Raw genomic sequence first — 6,073 nt, forward strand, 5'->3', positions numbered from 1 at the left:
TTCTATTTTGTTGATATCTTGCCTATAATTCGGCCAGACCAATGCATGATACATTTTTAACATTACATCCCATCTCCTATACTAAATGCACTGATTTATGAAGGCCAGCATACCAAAAGCTTTCTTCGCCACCCTATCCACATGAGATTCCACCTTCAGGGAACTATGCACCAATAGTCCGAGATCACTCTATTCTACTGAAATCTTCAATGCCCTACCATTTATGATGCATGTCCTATTTGGATTATTCCTATCAAAATGTAGCACCGCACATTTATCAGCATTAAACTCCATCTGCCATCGTTCAGCCCACTCATTTAACTCTCTTAAATCTTTCTGCAAACATTGAAAACCTACCTCATTATTGACAACGCCCCATACCTTAGGTAGGTACCTACATCTGCATAATTGCTAATACAATTTCAGTGCTCAACCGTACGGGATCCATTGCTTGTACTGCTGCTTGTGACTATATCTTTGGATTTCTTTGGATTTCAGTGATTTCATCACTGTGCACTTGTTTAATTCCGGTCTGATCCGGAGTGTATTCTGGACTCTACTCTGCCCTTGCCTTCTCCACAATCCATACCTCTCTCGATGCAGAAGAGATTGCAAGGTTAGGAGTATTAGGGGATGTATTCTCTCATTGAAGACTCGCGAATTTCTCCGGATGTACTGTGGAGAGCGTTCTGACTTGTCGCATTGCCGCCTGGTGTGGAGGCTGCAACGCAGAGGGTCGCCAGAGGCTGCAGAGGGATCTAGGCTCAGCCAACCCCATCACGGGCACAAACCTCCCCTCCATCGAGGACATGTTCAAGAAGGAATGCCTCGGGAAGACCCTGCGAGGACCCTGTCCAGCCGGGTAAGTGCCCTGTGCTCATCGGTACCAGCGGGGAGGGGGTACAGGCGCCTGTAAACTCAACAATTTACAAGCCGTTGCTGCCTATTCGCCATCAGTTTAAGAACACCCCCTACACATTTTTACGCTCCCTCGGTATTCACCTTTGAACTATTATTTATTATTTTTCGCTATTTACGTTAATTTTGCATCTTCGGCCGTGCTGAGGTCACGTTGAAGTTATACAAGGTGTCAGTGAGTCCGCACTTGGAGTCCGGTGTTCAGTTCTGGTCGCCCTGCTGAAGGAAAGATGCCACTGAGCTGGGAAGAGTGTAGAGGGAGATTGACGAGGATGTTGCCGGGACTCGAGGGTCTGAGTTATGGGGAGTCGGCAAGAAGGAGGGGACTTTGTACCTTGAAGCGTGGGTATGAAGCCAGGAGAGGCACAGATAGGGTGAATGTACACAGTTTTTCCCCCGGGTTGGGGAGTTGAGAGCCAGAGTGCACAGAATTGAGGTGAGAGAGTGTGGAGCGATCGGAGAGAGGAGAGACAGAGAATGGGGTCCGAGGGGAAGAGGAGAGGTGGAAAGGGAATGAGTTGGTGAGACGGGGAGAAAGAGAATAGGAGTAGAAAGGGGGACTCAATGGGGGATGGGGGGATTCGGGTCCGGGAAGGTCGAAGAGCTGACTAGATGGGGAGAGGAAGAGCAGTGGAGGAGTATGTGGATGCGAGTAGAGGACGATAATGGGGTAGGAAGGTGGGGCGGAGAGGGTGGGAGTGTAAGAAAAGATGGGGGAGTGAGAGTGGTGTACATTAAATGGGGAGAAGTGGTAGAAGTGCCGACTTCTCGCAGATTAATCTGTATTTACTTGTGCAATTGTAGCTCCCGTACGCGTCGCACTTACTGCAGCTGGACCGTCTCTCGGACATCGAGTGGGAGGAGAGCGGAGGGACGACGTAGATGGGGAGCGTTTATCGGGTGGAGTGTATCATGGAGACGGGGCGGGGCGCATGGGTACGTACGGGATGATGGAGATGGCGAAGTGTGCAGGAGAGGATGTGGGTCAAGGAGACGGAATTGCTTGTAGGCGAGGGATGGCTGACGGAAACAGGAGTGGTGCATTGCAGTCTGTGTGACTGTGACTGGGAATAGTGTAGGAGTAGGGTGACGGAGTCCGGGAGTGGTTTTGGAGAGGGAAGGTGTTATGCATACTGGGAGGACTGTATTCGAGTTCCAGTGCAGGGCCTGACTCTGTGTTGGTATCGTTGAGTGGTGAGATCCTGCTGTGGTGCAGAGCCGTCAGTGTGTCAGTGTCACGATGAGGGGCGTGTTCATGACAGATGTGGGTTGTGGCAGTGACACCGACACACTTTCAGAGCCCCATTGAAAAACTTCTCCGTGTCACACTGAGGGTTGTGTGTCTCGTTCATAGCTTCTGCAAACGGTACTGTCTCTCCTGCAATCTAGACTCACTAATATCTGCCGTGTTAGGCTTAGAGGCGTTGACCCCCGACCTGAGCACATCTGCCCTTCAAACACTACTTCCTGCATTGAAGCGTACGCAGCTCAGAACAATTATATCTCAGCAGGCTCAACCTTTTGCTTCTTGACTTTTTCAGAAGTCTTAGCAACATCTGTCCCAACAACCACTCAACTATCTGAAATGGCGTTCTTGTTTACATGTCCCTGCAACTCTAATTTATGCAACCAATCTCCCATTTTAATGGAAAAAATTCACCCCTGGAATATTAGTTCCAATCCAGTTCAGGTGTACTTATTGAAGAGGAAATGAAGGACCGTAGCAAGGTGGAGGAGGTGTGGCGCGGCCTCCGGTCAGGAGTCTGTGCTGCCCCCAGGTGTCCGCTCGGCAGAATACAAACTCAGTTGTAAACAGTTGGATTCAAAGTGCCCAGGCTGCAGAGATGTGTGCAGTGTGTGTTTGTGTGTGTGTGTGTGTGTGTGTGTGTGTGTGTGTGTGTGTGTGTGTGTGTGTGTGTGTGTGTGTGTCTGTGTGTGTGTGTGTGTGTGTGTGTGTGTGTGAAATGCGAAAATGTACTTACTGATTTCCTACATATGCTTGTTATCTTCATATTTTATACATATTATGTGCGCTTCAACCCTAACATTATAGCCACGTTTTAAATTGAATGTTCAGAACCGGCTCGTTTCCAACCTAAGTACTGGCGATGATAACGACCACACACGATCGAGGAAAAATCCATATAAGCATATAACAATTACAGCAGAGAAACAGACCATCTCGGCCTTTCTAGTCCGTGCCGACGCTGACACTCACCTAATCCCACTGGCCCGCACTCAGCCCATAACCCTCCATTCCTTTCTTGTCCATGTACCTATCGAAATTTACTTTAAATGACAATACCGAAAATGTCTGTACCACTTCTACGGGAAGCTGATTCCACACAGCGACCACTCTCTGAGTAAGGAAATTCCCCCTCTTTTACACTTAAAATTATGCCCCCTAACTCTCAAATCATGTCCTCTTGTTTGAATCTCCCCTACTCTCAAAGAGCCTATCCACGTCAACTTGATCTATACACCTCATTATATTAAATAGCTCTATCAGGTCCGTGCTCAACCTTCGACGCTGCAAAGAATAAAGATATAACTTGTTCAGCCTTTCCCTGTAATTTAGGCGCTGATACCCGGGTAACATTCTAGTAAATTTGCACTGTACTCTTTCTATTTTGTTGATATCTTTCCTCTTATTAGGCAGATCAATGCATTATGCAATTTTAGCATTACATCCCATCAACTATACTCAATGCTCTGACTTATAAAGGCCAGCATACCAAAAACTTTCTTCGCCACCCTATCCACATGAGATTCCACCTTCAGGGAACTATGCACCAATATTCCGAGATCACTCTATTCTACTGCAATCTTCAATGCCCTACCATTTATGATGCATGTCCTATTTGGATTATCCCTACCAAAATGTAGCACCGCACATTTATCAGCATTAAACTCCATCTGCCATCGTTCAGCCCACTCTTCTTATTGTCCTAAATCTCGCTGCAAACTTTGAAAACGTACATCATTATCAACAACGCCACCTACCTTAGGAAGGTGTCTTATGTAGGTACCTAGATCTGCATACTTGCTAATCCGATTTACCACCCCATCATCCAGATCATTAATGATTATGACAAACAACAATGGACCCATTAGAGATCCCTGAGGCACACCATTAGACACCGGCCTCCAAACTGACATACAGTTCTCCACCACTACTCTCTGACATCTCCCATCTAGCCACTGTTGAATCCATTTTACTACAAACGTACCTTAATGGTAATACCGAACGATTAAACCTTCCTGACTAACCTTCTGTGCGGAACCTTGGCAAATGCCTTACTGCCGTCCTTATAGACAAAATCCACTGCTTTACCCTCGTCAACTGTACGCAACTTCTTCAAAAAAAATTCAATAATATTTGTCAAACATTACCTTCCGCGCACAAATCCATGCTGACTATTCCTAATCAGACCCTGTTTATCCAGATAATTATATATATCATCTCTAAGAATTCTTACCATTAAGTTACCCACCACTGACGTGAAACTTACAGGCATATAACTGCTAGGTTTATTCTTAGAACCCTTTTTAAACAATGGATCCACAAGATCAAAACGCCAATCCTCCGGCAACATCCCCATTTCTAATGACATTTGAAATATTTCTGTCAGAGCCCCTGATATTTATACACCGTTCCCTCAAGGTCCTCGGGAATATCCGGTCAGGAGCCGGAGATTTATCCACTTTTATATTCCTTAAAAATGTCAGTACTTCCTCCTCTTTAATTGTCATAGTATCCATAACTTCCTTACTTGTTTCCCTTACCTTACACAATTCAATAACCTTCTCCTTAGTTAATACCGAAGAAAATAAATTGTTCACTATCTCCCCCATATCTTTCGGTTCCGCATATAGCTGTCCAATCTGCTTCTCTAAGGGACCAATTTTATCCCTCACTATCCTTTTGCTGTTAATATACCTGTAGAATCCCTTCGGATTTATTTTAAACTTACTTGCCAATGCAATCTCGTATCTTCTTTTTGCTTTTATAATTTCTTTCTTACGATTCTACTTACATTCTTTATATTCTTCGAGCACCTCATTTACTCCATGCTGCTTATATTTATTATAGATCTCCCTCTTCTTCGAACCAAGTTTCCACTATCCCTAGAAAACCATTGCACTCTCAAAATTTTAATATTTCCTTTCAACGTAATAGGAACATAAAGATTCTGTTCACTCAAAATTTAACTTTTAAATGACCTCCATTTCTCTATTACATCCTTCCCATAAAACTAAATGTCCCAATCGACTCCTTCTGCCTCCTTTCGCATCTCCTCAAAGTTAGCCTTCTTCAATCAAAAATCTCTACCCTGGTTCCAGTCCTATCCTTCTCCATAATTATATTGAAACTAATGCTATTGTGATCCCCGGACCCGAAGTTCTCCCCAACACATACCTCCGTCACCTGACCTATCTCATTCCCTAATAGAGATCCAACACTGCCCCTTCGCTAGTTGGTACGTCTAAGTATTGCACACATTTTACAAACTGCTATTCATCCAGCCCTTTTACAGAATGAGCTTCCCAGTCTCTGTGTGGAAAATTTTCCACAATCACAACCTTGCACTTTCTACAAATATTTGCTATCTTCTTACAAATTTGCTCCTTCAATTCTTGCTCCCCATTTGGTGGTCCATAATATACGCCCATACCTGAATTCCAGCCAAATAGTCTCTCTGGATGTGCCTTCTAATCTGTCCTGCCAAAGCACAGCTGTAATATTTTTCTCGCACAAGCAATGCCACATCTCCTACTCTTCATCCTCCGATTCTATCACACCTGAAGCAACAAAATCCCGGAATATTTATTTGCCAATCACACCCCTCCTGCAACCATGTTTCACTAATAGCTACAACATCATATTTCCAGGTATCAATCCGTGCTCTAATCTCGTTCTCGTTCACAATACCTATTTTCTGCTCCCCTAACAAAGGCAACCCGATCGATACAGCTCGCCAGATTTCACAACTTAATCCCTTCTGAGCCACAGAGCCAAAGACAGTGCCAGTGACCTGACTGGTAAGACTTTCCTCTGATTGGTTATTTGCACCTCTCTCCTCCCATCCAGAAGTATCGGAAGTGGTCTACCTGTTATTCTGCGGATTCGCCACCAGGGGTCTCTGCATTGGCT

The sequence above is a fragment of the Hypanus sabinus genome, unplaced genomic scaffold, assembly GCF_030144855.1.
Source record: "Hypanus sabinus isolate sHypSab1 unplaced genomic scaffold, sHypSab1.hap1 scaffold_795, whole genome shotgun sequence".
Classification (NCBI taxonomy): Eukaryota; Metazoa; Chordata; class Chondrichthyes; order Myliobatiformes; family Dasyatidae; genus Hypanus; species Hypanus sabinus.